The 16,131-nt window shown below is 44.0% G+C and overlaps 1 protein-coding gene and 1 non-coding gene across 2 annotated transcripts in view; both read right to left on the bottom strand.

Annotated features, from left to right (window-relative positions):
* Positions 1–16,131, bottom strand: part of CCHa1-R (CCHamide-1 receptor) — a 380,866-nt gene that overhangs the window by 351,552 nt on the left and 13,183 nt on the right. The gene's annotated exons all lie outside the window — the stretch shown is intronic.
* TRNAT-CGU (transfer RNA threonine (anticodon CGU)) lies at positions 5,477–5,548 on the bottom strand. The gene has a single exon. It is a non-coding gene; the product is annotated as a tRNA-Thr (tRNA).

Raw genomic sequence — 16,131 nt, 5'->3', positions numbered from 1 at the left:
TCACCCAGGCTTTCGTATCAATACCAGGCTGACGTGACCGTGATATTCTTAAGGCGAAAGCCTCAAGCGACCCGTTGCAATGGGTTATACCCGAAAAAAGTGGTGTCTAGTCCAGTGAAGCAATATATATCGTCACCTGGAATGGCTCATCACCCGTAATCCGCAAGCAAAGATGCATTGGCGGAATATAAATTAAGAAGCGAAAAAGAACGAAGGAAAGAAAGAAAACGAAAGAAGGAATGAAAGAAAGAACGAAAGAAGGAACGAAAGCACGAAGGACGGGAAGAAAGAGAGAACGAAAGAAAGCACGAAAGAACCTTCAGGTAGTGCATTAGGTGCTCTCATGTGTCGTCGAGGAGCTCGACCTACGGCTCCATACATTAACTTGGCACTGCCGCTCGTTATGTCTTGCAAGAAGTCTGACCCCTCCGATCGTATTAGTTAATGCATTACCACGTGTGCAGCAGGCCCTCGCCTTCACGTGTTACAAAAGTGTGACATGCTGCTGAACTTCTATATTCAGGCATAAACTCTGTGAAACTAAACAAAGCTGCAGCAAGCCGCAACCACTAGGATGACTTAGACAGGGGCAGGAGATGTAATAAGGCGCCTTGCCTTAGTCACTCTGCAGAAGATGCGCCGTAGTTCTTTTCTATCGTCTTATGATAGATCTTATGATTTTCTATCGTCTTATGACGATAACATGGTAGTAAGCGTCTAAGGCGTGATTGTAATCTATTAAGTTTTAGGAACTACATTCTTGCTTACATGTTACAGTACGCATACGTTTCTTTACAGTATACAACTCTAAATGAAGTTAGAAGAAGACGCAGCGCAGCTTGAACTACGTAATTAGGGCGCGTATGTAAACATTTAAAAATCTTATCAAGTAAGAAATCTGATGCAGCTAAGGAAAAGTGCGAAATTTGCAAGGACGTGAAGAACGCTGTAGTATTGCGACTAAAATTGCATCGACATACGACGAATATTCGGCGAAAGACGCTCAATATGCGCTAAATTAAATATACAGCACGCTATGCTCATTGTTACGTTTATTATCCGTATATTATATGCCGCCGTGGTCCCATTACACCTTACTCGGCTTATTCTTTGTGTTGTAGGTTTTCGAATGTATTTCCTATTCTCCATCTTTTGGTAAAAACTCACTGTATATGTTTGAACTAGGCGCTTCGGCAGCGCTGTTTTCTTCCAGAAATCTGCCTAGCAAGAAAAAAAGTATATGCATGTGCGGAAATATTCGCGCTGCGGGAATGGAACAACTACCAAACCTACAGCCATTACGCTTTATATGTTTCAACCAATTCGTCATGAGCGAGGTAGGGAAACCGGCAGGGAATCCCGTAGTGTAAGCCTTTGGTTGCACTTTTGACAACAGAGATTTCTGTCTGCACAGCTTGTTTGTGAAAAAAAAAAGGCATGGAAAAACAATGCTCCTGGAAAAACCTAATGGAGAATCTGGGCAGTGACCAGAGCAATCTAGCCACAGAAGTCCAACTGGTGGCTATACGCACCTCAGAGCGTGCAATTAGAATAACGAACTGGGACGCTTTCCAGTGCAACAGAACCAAATCTCAACAAGACACGCCATCTCTACACGAGTGGACACAACAGCTACAAGCAGATTCGAAAGCTGCCATTAAACAAACTGCAACAACGGAAACAACGAATGTGGACACACATCGGCTCCATCTCTGAGATGCTCGAAGAGGCTTGACCAAACGATGGAAGAGGCAGCGGCACAACCATAGGCTGAAACAATGAATGGCCCGGATGACAGCAGAAGCTGAAGAATAGGCTACCAACCTCACTAATATCAATTGGCTAAACCTCTGCGACCACCTTAATGGTACACTGAGTACTTCCAAAACATGGTCCCTCCTCAGAGCACTACTTAACCCAACACACACAAAAACGCATACAACCAACACCATCCGCACTACCATCCACAAAGAACAAGTGGATGATGGCGCTCTCCTCCAAACACTGCAACAGAGATAGATTGCTACAGGTCACCGACCGGAGTACAAAGACTATCCACACGAGGAAGAAACCCAATTGGACGGCGATATTACAGAGACAGAACTGAGGGTAGCCTTACATGGCATAAGACGTAACACGGCGCCCGGATCAGACAGCGTTCACTATGCACTACTACGCAACCTCGACGATCAGACCATAGGGCAACTCACTGCCTACTACAACGACAATTGGAAAAACTGAACGCTTCCACAGAAATGGTGACAGCTGATATTACCTTAATTCCGAAACCCTGGAACCGTTGGCCCTCCGAAATCTCAGGCCCATTACCCTGACTTTGTGTATCGGCAGACTCTTCGAGCATGTAATTCTAATGCGCCTCCAGCCGCACGTAGAAGCGAACCAATGAATACGGCCTTCTCATCAGCCCCGCATAGTGTGTCTTTGGTGTCCACGAAATTACATTCCTCGGACACCACACGACTCTCGAAGGAATCAAACTGCTGGAAAAGAAGGTTCAAGCCTTGCGTGAGTTCCCTCGCCAAACGTCACTACGAAAGCTCCGCGAGTTTCTTGGGATGCTCGACTTCCACCGACGTTTTCTCCCTAACATCGCCTGAACGACTACAGCACTGACCGAGCTTCTCAAGACCACTAAAGCTCCGTCCGCTCCACTGTCCTGGACGTCCGATGCCGAAGAGTCCTTCCAACCTGCCAAAAACGCATCCTCTACATGTTGCACCAATGCATCTTATCACTTATTCATCAAGTGCGCCTGCCGGCACCGTTTAACGACAGTTCCAGCGCAACTCCTGGTGCCCACTCCTAGTTTTCTCCCAGAAGCTGAAACCTGGAGAAACGCGCTACAGCACGTTTGGTCGCGAGCTGCTTGTGGTATACTTGGGCTTTCGTCATTACCGACATCTGTTCGAAAGAACAAGCTTTCACGTCCTCACGGATCACATGGTTTTGACGTTCGCTTTTTGTGGTAATCACAACAGTTGTACCGCACGAGAGATACGGTACTCAATTTCATCTCCGAACTCAACACAGCATACAATATATTGAATGCCCAATCAACGCAACCGCAGATTTCTTCCCCGATATCGACTCAATATCCACGGCCACACGGGCCATCGAAGAAATTGCCATGGCGCAGCGTTCAGACGTCGAGCTTCGGGACTTCCGGTCCTCTGCTACGTGATTGAGGGTCATGGGGGCGAACACGCAGATCCGTTGTATTCTGACTACCCCTTCAAGTACTTGACAAGCTACACGGCGCAAGTCATCCTATAGTTCATGCCACCCAACTTCTAATTACTTCCCGCTTTGTGCGGCCGAGGGTGAACTGTGACGTGCGCCGCTAGGCTCGGGAATGCCTTCACTGTCAACGCTACTAGACGACATGACATACGCAGTTGCCAATTCCCTTCTTCCGTCCACCTGACGCCTATTTCGATAACATTCGCAACTACATCGCAGGCCCACTGCCATGATCCCAAGGTGATCGCTACATACTCCCTTGTGTAGACCGTTATACCCGCCTGCCTGAAGCATTTCCTCTCACTGACATAACGGCACTTACAGTGGCTTCCGCGTTTGTCAATGGCTTGATCTCACGCTTTGCATGCCTCAGCGTTGCTATTAGCGATAACGGCCGCTAGTTCGAATGCGATCTCTTCCGCAAACTCACGTGCGTGCTTGGCGACATCGGCAAATGGAATGGTTGAACACCTTCACCGTCAAATTAAAGCCGCCTTCATGGCCCGCCAGCCTGGCTCTTCTTGGGCTGAAGACCTTCCTCTCGCCCTGCTAAGCGTCCACTCCTCTTTCAAGGAAGACCTCGGCTGCACAGTCACGGAGCTTGTCTACGGCAGAACGTTGCGGCTGCCAGGTGAATTTTTCGTGCAAGATACTGCTGCCACGCCCGATCCAGACAGCTATATTCAGTAGCTCAGCTTCCTGTTCGCACGCTTGAGTCATTGCCCTAGTAGTGTAGCGCCCTGTAGTAATGTTTTTGTCAGCAATGAGATGCCTACAGCAAGCCACGCTTTCGTACGCAGTGAAGGCATTGGACCTTATCTTACGCTTCCTTATGACGACCCTTTCATGGTACTCAAGCGGACAGAAAAAACTGTTCCCATTGAACCCAACGGACGCTGAAGCAACAACCACTGAAGCAACGGATCTACCCGGTCTTCTTGCGTCAAAGGCTGTCTCTTGCGCATTGCTGCTCCACAGCTCTTCTCGTCTAGCAGCCAGCGCCATCTTCGGCCGCGTTTTCTACAAGGCGCGCTCCGGCTCCTGTGCCTCCTACCTCGTGCTGTGAAACTAGAAGAAAACAGGAAGGAAGGTAAAAGAGAGCTGCTTCTGCTCCCGCTATCCGTCCGAACGGTTCATTGGGCTTTCGCTCGCCCACTTACTCATTGTTGTAGTGGACCTAACCTCGGTCCCTATAGTGACTATGCGGCATCCAGGCCAAAAGCGTCGCCCACTGAAGTCGGCCTTTTCTGCCGATTTTCCTTTTACTCTAGACTGTCTGAGCAGACAGAGCTGATAAAGCCGTCAAAAGGAATGCGAAAAGCATTTGCGGGTGAACAGCAAACTGGCGCTTTCTAGCAGGGTTTCTTCCCCCTATGAGCCATCTGGTCAGGAAAAGAATACCTTACAAATTTTCATTTTCGTACATACGCCCACGCGAGGACGCGTGTTTTTCTCATTGCGCTGCGCCTGCTGTATTTCTGATGCTGTTTCGTCTGTGTACTTATATGCTCAAAATATCCGCCCACACACGGGAGCACCGCTGCAAGCGTGGCTGAAAATCCCGAACTGAATTGTCGGACAGTGTGATGCCGAGAGCCTAAGCGCTGCATTAGATGTGTTTTTACTTCAACACGAGCCATTGTTATTTCCTTCAGAGAAATGGAAAGTCAGAGGGGTCAGCAAGCGTAAATACCGACTGGCTACACTGTGACAGGTTAAGGGGGGGGGTGGCAAGAATAAAAGGAGATAGAAGGAGATAAGATATGAAAAGACCGCAGATTTACGGAATTCCGTTCACATACGACTGATTTACTGCAACAGAGCCATTCTTCACAATAAAGATCACCACCTATTTATTTTTGCTTGCCTGTGTTTTTCTCAAGTTATTACGCTTAACCGCTACGGGGAAACGGGCAAAACGCCCGCGGGGCTTAGGGCTCTTGGATTGGTTAGGGGAAAGATCTGGTGGCATAATAATAAAATTAATGATTTAAGATTTATAAATAAAATATGTAATATATTATTAAAATCGCAATTAATCGTTGTGAACAAGAAGAAAGGAGGTTAACCGAGAGGCCCGATTTTTATTAATCATATCATAAGAAGCCCACAAACAAAGACACCAAGGACAACACAGGGCAAGTTAGTTGTACTTACTAACTGAAATAAAGAAATTATAAATTAATGGAATTGAAAGTGGATGAAAAAAAGAACTTGCCGCAGGTGGGGCATGATCCTACGTCTTCGCATTACGCGTGCGATGCTCTACCAATTGAGCTACTGCGGCGCCGTCTTCCCATCCACTTTCTAGGGTATTTATGTGTTAATAATATAAATAAACTTCGGAGTGTTAGCCAGCGCTACTACTCACAAACCTTGGCGGCGTATACGAAACATCCTTTCTGCCGCAGGCGTCACGAGTACGTGATCTTTTCGGGTGAAGGCAACTGGTCAAGAAACCCACACGTGCTACCTGAAGGCATCAATACTGCCGGATTAAAAACCTCGTTATGTAGTGAACGAATTACAAGTTGTGCGGTATGAGAGAAAGAAAGGTATTGATTACATAGGTCAATTAGGACTTTACCTTCTCGGTGTCGGGCACAACTCCCTTTCTGTATGACATAGTATTCCAGTTCGTGCAGTCAGAAGTATTTGGATTTACTTTAGCACTCTTAGACTCCCCGATTATAAGTTGGCCGAGCTTAGAGCAAAGATATAGCTTTATGGAACATTATGCTTGCTGAAGTTTGGATAAAGGCTAGTGTTTCTTCTTCTTTATTTTTGAAGCACTTTAACATTTTATTGTTTGAAAAAAAAAAACTAGGACATGCTCAGTACATAACGTTTATTGTCGCTTCGTTTGTGTGTTATGATGGTCATAATGCCTAGTGGACAGTGTAAAATTTTCTTACAGTTGTGGGAAACAGACGTATTTTCTGCTTCTATCAATTAGTGAGACAGCGTCGAAGCACTCAGCTCTCTGAACAGTAGGAAGTATTGCGTTTGAAATGACCTTTAGGTATAAAGTTTTCGTAGGCAATTTTTGAAATTCAGTTTTTTTGTAAGTCAATGTTCAAGCCACCGCGGATGAGGCATTTGGCGCGTTAAACGCTTCTTCCTTTTCAAGCTCGATGGCTGTTTTCGAAATACCGACTGGTCTTCAACCAATTCTAAAGCCCAAATTTCTTCTACAGCGGATGCCACGAGCAAAACGACGCATTGCCACCAACGAAATTTGAACAAAAGACTTATTTGTGTTTTCGTAAATTTTTTTATTTTTCCTTCTCGGCATTTGCAGTGCTGCTATTTGAGGTGCTCAGCAGCTGTCAACTTTGAGAACTATTATTAGCAATTTATGCAGTGTTATTGTTGCGACGTCGTTTGTTGCCAGTGACGCTGTCAACGCTTTCGCCGCTGTTTTCCACCATCCTCAACATTCTGGATAATTCTCGATGGCACAAGCCAGATTGGGCATAAATGTAAAATATAAAGACACTTAGAAAGAAGCTATTTTTACGCATTCGCACACAAGACTTCTGTTGCAATACCCTGCAATACCGTACCACTAACAGATTAAATGAAAGCAAACTCCCGACGGGCATTTCTGGAGCAAGCGCTACTGAGTTATGTAAACAACCTATGCAAAATTACATTGTCCCAATTATAGATTACATATAATGTGATTTTGTGCTGACTATTCTCAAATGTGATAGTTTCTACAAGGTTTTTTTGCTCAGAAAATAATAGACGGCATCGGAGATCTCCATGTAATAGGGCCGGATCAAATTACGTTTTCCTTGCCCACATTTGAACTACAAACAATACCATGTTACAGACATGTCATATTTCTACTTTGACGCAAGGATTACAGCAGAACGCAGTCGAAATCACTGCTCTGTCTCTCAACGCAGTGGCCAACGAAATGAAACCGCAACCCGCTTTTAAATTGTGCAACGCTCTCTCTGAAAAAAGACGAAGAAAGCACGCGACATGTAGTCCCGTTCACGCTTGAAAAATATTTGCTCGTTAAATTTCACCGCCGCCTCGGTTCTCTTTACATCCTCGGTAAAGGCAGTCAGTGTCCAACAGGCAACTGCTTCTAAATCTGTGCAACATGGACCATGGAAATAGAAAGTAAAAAAAGGGGGGTTTGCTTGTTTGTTCGTGGCCGGATAAAATAACTTTTGTTTTCATGTTTGTAATCTCTCCATCAAAAAACCACAGCTGTGTGCGGCTGAGCCACGCCAAACAAACGAATTGCACTGATGGCGCTAACAGCGCACACTCATGTGCAACGAAAGAGTAACTTATTCGGCTGCGTCATATCGCACGAGTGTGGACCGGAAAGATAGAACAAAATCTCTCCAAACATACCAGCCCAACTAGCAGAAGAATGTGGACAAGTATCCCTTCCTGCGTAGCGCATTAACCTGAAAGCCCTTGTCATTTTCGCAAGTTAATGTTGGGGAACGAAGTTCTTAGGAGGCGTCTCCGTGTGGTTGCATCAAAGAGTACAAAACACATATTAGCCAGAGCCGCGCGAAAGAACACGGTGATAAAAAAAATGAGCACCGGCCTTCGTCCCCGTTTCCACGTCTCCATGCTCGCTCTTCCTTTTCTGTAAGGCATACGACGTGAACGCTGGAACATATTAAAAGCAAACTCATTAGGATTTCCCTGCAGACTCTTGTTAAACTTAGAGCTGAGTACAATACTGGCCCCTTATCCCTGCATATCGCAAGGCATATCTTGCGAAAGTAAAAAAAAAAGATGAATAAGATGAAAGTAAATATCTAGGAGTATTAGGAAGAAAGATGCTGTTATGAAAAAAAAAAATACGTCTTTATAATGTCGATCTCAGGAAGGCGAAAAAGCTGTTTCGTGTCCTGCACACGGTGAAATAAAAAATCATAAGTGCCTCTGTATAGCATCCCCATTTCAGAGAACCGTTTCATATAAGCCACCGCGCCAAACTAAACGGCCACAAAATTGCGAACAGCCAAGCTCTGAAAGCTCTTACGGCCTTCCGTAATTATGATCATGATGCTCCAGCGGTACGTAACAGAGTTGTAGGCAGCGACGCAAGCTATAGCCTTCAAGAATGTTCGCAAAAAATTTGCGTAAGAGAGAGAAAGAGATAAAGCAAGGACAGGAAAGGCAGGGAGGTCAACCAGAAGCGCACCCGGTTTGCTACCCTACACTGGGGGTGGGAAAAGGGGAAAGAAAGAACAGAACACAATAAAAGCCCTACTCAGTCACAGTGTACATGACTTGTACTTGCCACTTCTGTGCAGTGGTTCCAAGGAAATCATGGTTGGCATGTTGTAGTGCGAAAACTTGACACCCTGCTTATCTAATGTGGCTAAATCTGCCGCAAGAGGGCAGTGTATCGCTGTAGTTCACTATAATAACTTTCACATGCACTTTGAGACGGGAAATAAATTTGTTTTATGGTCAAATGCAGCAGTACTGAGTGGAAATTAAAGATATATTTGATTACTCTGTAGTTAAGGCGACTTCTCTAGAAAATGCACCAAGTATTCAGTAACATTGGTTCGCTTTCAATGCAGTGTCCAAACAGGGAAAGTCAATCAGGCGAATTTCACAGAATAATCTAGCATGTATCATAATTAGCTAGTAAAAGAGACATTTACGCGCTCAAGCTTTATGTATTTGATAAGAGCTTCAAAATACACCGTACAGCCATCTGGACTAAAAAGTTCTTGCCATGCCATGCCATGCCATGTCATCGGTGACCACGAAATGGAAGAGACGTGTAACGTTCTCCGTGATGTTTCTGATCGCTAATCAAGAGGAAAGAGTGTCCGAGATGCAAGAAAATTTTAGTGCGCATGCTCCGGATGGTCACGATCGAGATTCTAGAAACGCGAATATTCGCGAGCTTCAGCTCGGCAATGGACACGGGAAATTCTGATGAATGGTGAAAGGTAATGCGCTTGGATTTTCTAAAAGTATAGTGACAACTGCTAAATGGCGAGAGCCTCATACGCTGGGTTACATTAGGCGGCCGTCTGACATTAGGCGGCAAAACCGCAAATTTGGCGTCTCTTCAAAAGCCGCTCGCTCCTAACTTTCCCTTTGCTTGAACAAGCGGAAGAGAGCCCGGCAACTAAGAATGGCAAGGTTGCCACTTGCCGATCGATTTATCTTTTCAAATGTGAAAGCTATAGCAATGCACGTTTTATGATTGGTTGCGAACGAAGAAGGATTTCGTGCGTGGCCTGCTAGCTGCTCCTGGCCCACAAGAAGGAGCGCGTTGAAGTTATCCAGTCGCGGAAGCATGGAACCGAGGTGAAAGGCTTTTGCTACTTTTCGAAGGTCCAGGAAGTTTAATGAAAGAGCGAGTTCATGTTTTTAATTGCGTCTCGTATTTCTTTTAGCGCATCCCTAGCAGCTCGTGTCGGCAACGCTCAGGTGATAAATTTGAACAACACAGCGTCCTCACACCAGATAAGCCAGCCCGATATATTTAAACTAGAGTCAGCGGATTAGGCTCGGGTTAAACATTAAGCTCTGAATCGTAGCGATGAAACAATAGCACAGACAACACCTACATTAACCTGACAGTGTTAGGTTAATAAGTGTCAACAGAAATCCGGCGTCGGCGTCGCGCGTCCAGCGTCGACCGCCGTTTCGGCAAAGATCATTCCGAACCACGCAGGCCCTCTGTGTAGCACAATGAAGTTACTGAAATTCTAACTGAATTTCTCAAAGTAAAATACGTCAGAAAAATCGTAAAGTACGATTCACACAAAACGTTCAGACATGATAGCCTCGGATTGTAATTTGAATATACGCGAAAATTATTTTGTTAAGTGGAAGCTCAAACCCAAATTCATGGAGCCGCGTCACCGGTTCCTTGTAACACCTTCAGATGGCGCTCGCCTTCGCCGCATCGCGGCCCACGCAAGAGGCCGCGTTTCTACCAGAAAACTTGCCTTCGTGCAAAGCGTTCGCCGCGAACATTTAGCGGTAAACATTACGGTTAGATAAGCTGCAGTTGCCGGGAAGCGTGAGAAGCACTCAGGGATTTCTGAATCTTATCGCGTTCCACTCTTAAAGGCGAAGCATAAGAGTCCTCCAATGTTTTGAAGGGTTTCTGTATTTATGGTGGTGACGAAAGCCCTGCAACTTGCCGAACTGTCTCGAGCAGAAGTCGAACGTGTACAGAGGCTTTCACTTAAACTTGGCAAAGAACGGTAGCCCAGGGCTCAATCTCCGCATGGCTGCCATTGGTTGTTTTTAAGCAGACGCTCTTTCGACGCTAGCGCTACGGTCCCCTCCAGTTACGGCCCTAGGAGGAGGGTGATACTTCTTCAAAATGGCGGCGCACACAATTGTTTGTGTTGTCATTGCAACAAGAACAGCAGCCGTGCGGCGCCTCCTCACGCTAACGCTCTTTTTTTTTATTATTATGACAACCCGCTCCGCTCCCTCTCCAGCCTTCCACATGCCCCGCGCACCTTCACTTTTGCTTTCTTTTTGCCTGTCGACGGCGCCTATTTTTTTTATCGCATGGACGCGCTACCCCAGGCATCGTTTGCGAACTGGCCAAGCTGCAAGTTGCGGCGTGGTGCGCCACGAGTTCTTTATGCGTTAAAACGCACGCAGTGTTGCCCATAATTTGAGTATGACCGCATATGCCAGAACATATATAAATTCCACTTCCAACACAGATCTATGGCCTCGTTTTATTGGCTTCCGTTTCCGAAAACAAATATTTTCACATACCTTGGTATGATACACGCTCAGAAAATGAAAAGAAGTGAAAAATGCATGACATGTATGACTACTGAACAAACAAAAGTTCAGAGTGAAATATAAAAAAAATATATAGAACTCAAGAAAACTGAAGGTCCTTTTATGCACACACATATACAACAATTTTTACATAATGCCTAAAAACCAAAGTGCAGGAGAGCTTCTGAAATACTCACTGGGATATTGCACAAAACTGCACGACGTGCATGACATAGTCATGACATCTAAAAAAAGGTAAAATTCACTGGTAATGGCAGGAACAATGACACGCAAAATGCCTAAAATATAGAATAAAATACTAAGATTATTTTATTCACGGCCATACCGAGAAAAACAAAACTTATAAACCTGCGCAAATATATATGAAATGCGTGTCTTGTTCATTACTATGGAACAAAATGAAAAAGACACGGCAGAACAAAAATATCATTGTCGTAAAAACGAAAATATACATTATCACATTATATTAAACTTGGCCACAACTTCAGTAATCGCGGCGAAGGGGAGGAGAAGGTAGTCAGCTTTTGCAGCAGCACATAGAAAACGTTCGCAGATAGGCCTATTCTTCAAACAAAGACCAAGTGAAATAAGCCAAACGAAACGACTTTTCTTTCACCACGAATGCAACATTTAGCAGTAAAATTACGTCACTTAAGCACTAAGGCGAACCTACTGGCCACTTCTTTGTGTAATAAGCACGAGCCGAAAAAAAATATGCATATATAGGACACTTGCAATGCTCATGGTTTCCAGAAAAGAAAAGAAGCGTATCATGACTACACATGAATATTGTTTGCGTAGTTTTCCCATCGGCAATTACTAAATAATACACAATCACGAACAGTAGTTTTGCAGCTGTTGGTACGTTTGTTGAACAGTGACACACAGAAAACGCACTGAGAGCGGAAGGGAAAGCTGGGCGAGTTACTGAAGTTGCAGAATGAGACTTGGCCCAGGAAAACAATGTTATAGATCACGTGAGAATGAGGAGGAGCATCTATTTGTCAGCTTTCTCTACCGGTAAGAAGGAAGTGTAGCGCAATCAAGGCGCAACGACGTCCGGAGACTCGTGGAGCACACACATGCACAGAGCCGTGTTCGTGTACATGCTTCTTATGTCTTTGGGTCTGCGCGCTCATCTGTTGTCTTTAGGTGCCCGGAAGAACCTTGCAGGACTTGCTTTTAAGGTATTCGTGCGAGTCGTGAAACGAGTGAAACATCACGGAGCACAAGCACACAGCTATCGAGGACCACGAAATTGACGAAACTGCCACTACCGGTCAACGCACAGCAGAGCACGCTTCCCGATAAGAGCAGATAACCAAACACGAAACTTCATGCAGCGGGCTAAGCTGGCGCCGGGCTGGCAGGCGCGCTCGGAGACAGTCGAAAGTGCGGCATTTGCGAGGGAGGGCAAGGGGAGAGGGGTTGAGTGGATGGGCGAAAGAACATGGCATCACGGATGGGCGCTCGCGGGCGCGCGTCGATCTTGGAGGCCATGCAAGGGAAGCGGAGTTACTTTCCCGCCCTCCTGATGGATGGCGCCAATTACCTCGGCCACGGAAGCGGCGGTGTTTCCGAGGCTGGCCCGTAGGCCGGCCAGTTTTGTATCCTGTGTCACGCGGGAGAAATGGATGACAAAAAGGAGTGATTTGAAAGCAACCAAATGAAATGTTTACTTCCTTGATAATCTGACGCCATAACACAAGACGCTGAGGTGTGGGAAATGAAGCTACGATGCCAGGAAAAATATTTTTAATGCGGCTGGCACAAGGCCGACAAATTGTTCGTGCGCAGAGCTCAGGACGAGCGCACAATTTATATTGCGTGAGAAGTTGATTTAATTCAGACACGCCGACTATCCCGCGCTTTTTGGGCGTTACATAAAACTTTCATTTCTCATGGTGGGCACATGTGTATCGCCTTACTTTGGCAGTTCTTCATTCACCTCTGCCATACGCGCTTCTTCTTTCCTAACAGATAACAAGATATCTATCTTCTATTTAAATGCTAGGAGCCTGAAATATAAGTATATGGAAACCGAAATTTTTTTTGGAATCTTTAGTACATAAATTTGAACTTGTTGTTTTACTGAAACGCGGTTCTCAAGTGCAGGGGATAGTAATCATTTTGATGGTTATAAATGTGAAGGCTTTTATCGTAAGCACCGTGGTGGGGGAAGTACTTCACTTTATCTGAAAAATGATATGTCTTAGGAGCTCCCGCCTTAATTCTCACGAATTCCGAGTTAACAAGTTCATTTCCATGAACTTGTAAACTCGGACAGGGGTAATCGGAGATTGCAGGGAGAAGCCTTCATCCTGCAGTGGACATAAAATAGGCTGCTGCTGGTGCTGCTGCCGATTATGAATGTGTTGCTGTAAAATATTGTAAATATATAATTGCGCCAGTGTATCATCCCCCTTCAAGTGACCTTGAGGAATTCATTCATTTAATCACCAAAATATTGCATTATGCATGCTATTGGAGTCTCCCTGTTGTATTGGTTGGCGATATGAACATTAACTTAGTATTACCTATTGCTCAAACTCAACGATTTTATTTACGTATTACATTCATACAACCACACTAATACAATATGTTCGCCGACTAGAATAACGCCAGATTTTGAATCATTGTTTGATGTATGCATAACGAACCACGATACAAATGATGTCTTTTTGGGAGTTGTCACCTCTGATTTAAGCGATCATTTGCCAATATATCGTTTTTACCACAACATGAAAACAAGGGAAGGCGTTTTCGATGTCAGTCTCCTTTCTGTCACCAATTTAACCGAGAGAATATGAGTACTTTTTGCTCAATGATAGAAAACACCGACTGGTCTGATGTACATAGTGAAAATGATCCCAATATTTCGTATGAGACGTTTATTGATAAAAGAAAATCGTGTTATGATGCGGCTTTTTGATTATAACAAATGAGAACGTGCAAAAAAGCTAGGAAGCCGTGGGTAACTCGAGAGATGTATGAAAGAATGCAGAAGCGTGAAAAATGATTTGATACATTTATTCGCTAAAGGGAACCTGGTATATTAAGTTAATACAAGAAAATAAGAAACAAGTTGACTTCAGACTTCAAGAAAGCTAGAAACAGGTATTATGAACATATGGTTAGCACGGTATCAAACGATCCAAAGAAATTTTGGAACGCAGTTCGCAGTTTTAAAGGAACGTGGCAAAACAAAAACCCGTATACTCTAACGTTTGATAGTACCGAATACTGTGAAACTTCCTTAGCCAACAAGTTCAATGATCATTTTTTTACTTGCTGGTGGGACATCCCGCTCTGGTAATTCATTACTGGAATTTGAAAAATGTGTAAACTACGGGAGCTCTAATTCCTTTTTCCTGTCACCTTGCACTGAAATGGAAGTATTTTCCGTTGTTAATGCCCCGATAAACGATACTTCAACAGGGACAGATGACATAATAGAAGAACCAATCGTAGCTGTTGCTGATATTCTCTTGGCTCCATTATGCCATATCTGTGGCAGTGATTTAGTGAATGACGTCTTTCCCGATTCTATGAAAATCGCCCAAATGTTTGTACTGCATAAAGCAGGCTCCTTCGCTGACTTAAAAAATTACAGACCAATATCCACGCTTCTGCTTTTCTCGAAAATGCTTGAACGACTCCTAAAGTGCAGACTTAATAAATTACCAAATGAAAAGCATGCACTTGTGCACTAACAGTTTGCCCTCCGTGAACATAGATCTAGAGAAATGGCCCTTGTTCACATCAAAGAAAAAAAATCCGCTGTAATTTAGAAATCAAATTATGTATGGTCGGTCTTTTTCTCGATATTAGGAAAGCCTACGACTCTATTGAACGTAACATCCTATTTAATAAACTGTTATACCATGGGATTTGCGGTATGGCCAAAAAACTGATCCAGAATTATTTCACTGACAGACTACAATACGCATGTTATAATGGGTTTGATTCACAAAAGAAAGAAATCCGACTTGGTGTCCCTCAGGAGTAAATAATAATCCACTTTTCTTTATTATATACGTAAACGATATTGTAAACATATCGCTTACTCCAGATATAGACCTGTGTGCTGATAACACAAGCTTGTTTTTCTCAGGTAACAGCCTACGTGTGCTAGAAATTGCAGCCAATAATTGGTTAGATCAACTTTTAGTTTGTTAGCAGCCAACCAGCTACAGTTAAATTTCAATAAAACGAAATATGTGGTTATTAGGCCTAAAGATAAGCCTGATGACTGTGCTATTAGTCTCAAGTTCAATAGTTGTGTAATCGAGCGGACTTCAGCTTTTAAGTTTTTAGGTGTACTTTTTGATGAAAACCTGACTTCTACACCTCATGTAACGAATATTCATACTAGTCCTTGTACGTAAACAGGCATATTGTTTAGGATTAGGTATTTTGTTTCTATTTGGATGAAACCTCACCTGTATTATTCGTTAATGCAGTCCCATCGTAGTTGGTGCCTGTTGGGTGACTACATACCAATCAAATTTGGATCGACTGACATGTCCCCAAAACAAGCAGTTCGCTGTACTGAAAACCTCGAAGCGCGTGATAACGCAGCATTTTCTTTAAAACACAACCTTTAAAAAATAATCAACTATATGATCTTAAGCTCGTGTGACACATACGAGGTTAACCCGAGAAAAAACGCTAATTTTTTATCAGTAATACCTAGCAAATAAAACCCAATACAATTTTAGGCACGATCAATTCAGTGTTCCATTTAGCACGACCAATTACGGTACAAAACTAGCACTCTAAGTCTCATGCCTCATAAATGCACCTTTACCTAACCTAACCCACCTAACCTAACCTAGCCAAACCAAACATAACCTAAGCTAGCCTAAGCTAACCTAACCTTACCTAGCACGATCACTATTGCGAAAAACTTCCGATCACTAAACTGCTTTAAAAATGCTATGAAAATACATTTGCTTTCTTTTTCTGATTCATCCGGGCCAATGAGTCTCTAGTGTGCTTTATCTGTAATTATCTCTTGTTAAGTCAGTTTCATATTGCGCTTGTATATATTATCAAATCTTTTTCTTAGACGTGTCATGCTCC

Source organism: Dermacentor variabilis, chromosome 6 (genome assembly GCF_050947875.1).
Source record: "Dermacentor variabilis isolate Ectoservices chromosome 6, ASM5094787v1, whole genome shotgun sequence".
NCBI lineage: Eukaryota > Metazoa > Arthropoda > Arachnida > Ixodida > Ixodidae > Dermacentor > Dermacentor variabilis.
Note: the sequence above shows the minus strand (reverse complement) of the source record. Positions and strands in the feature narration are given on the sequence as shown.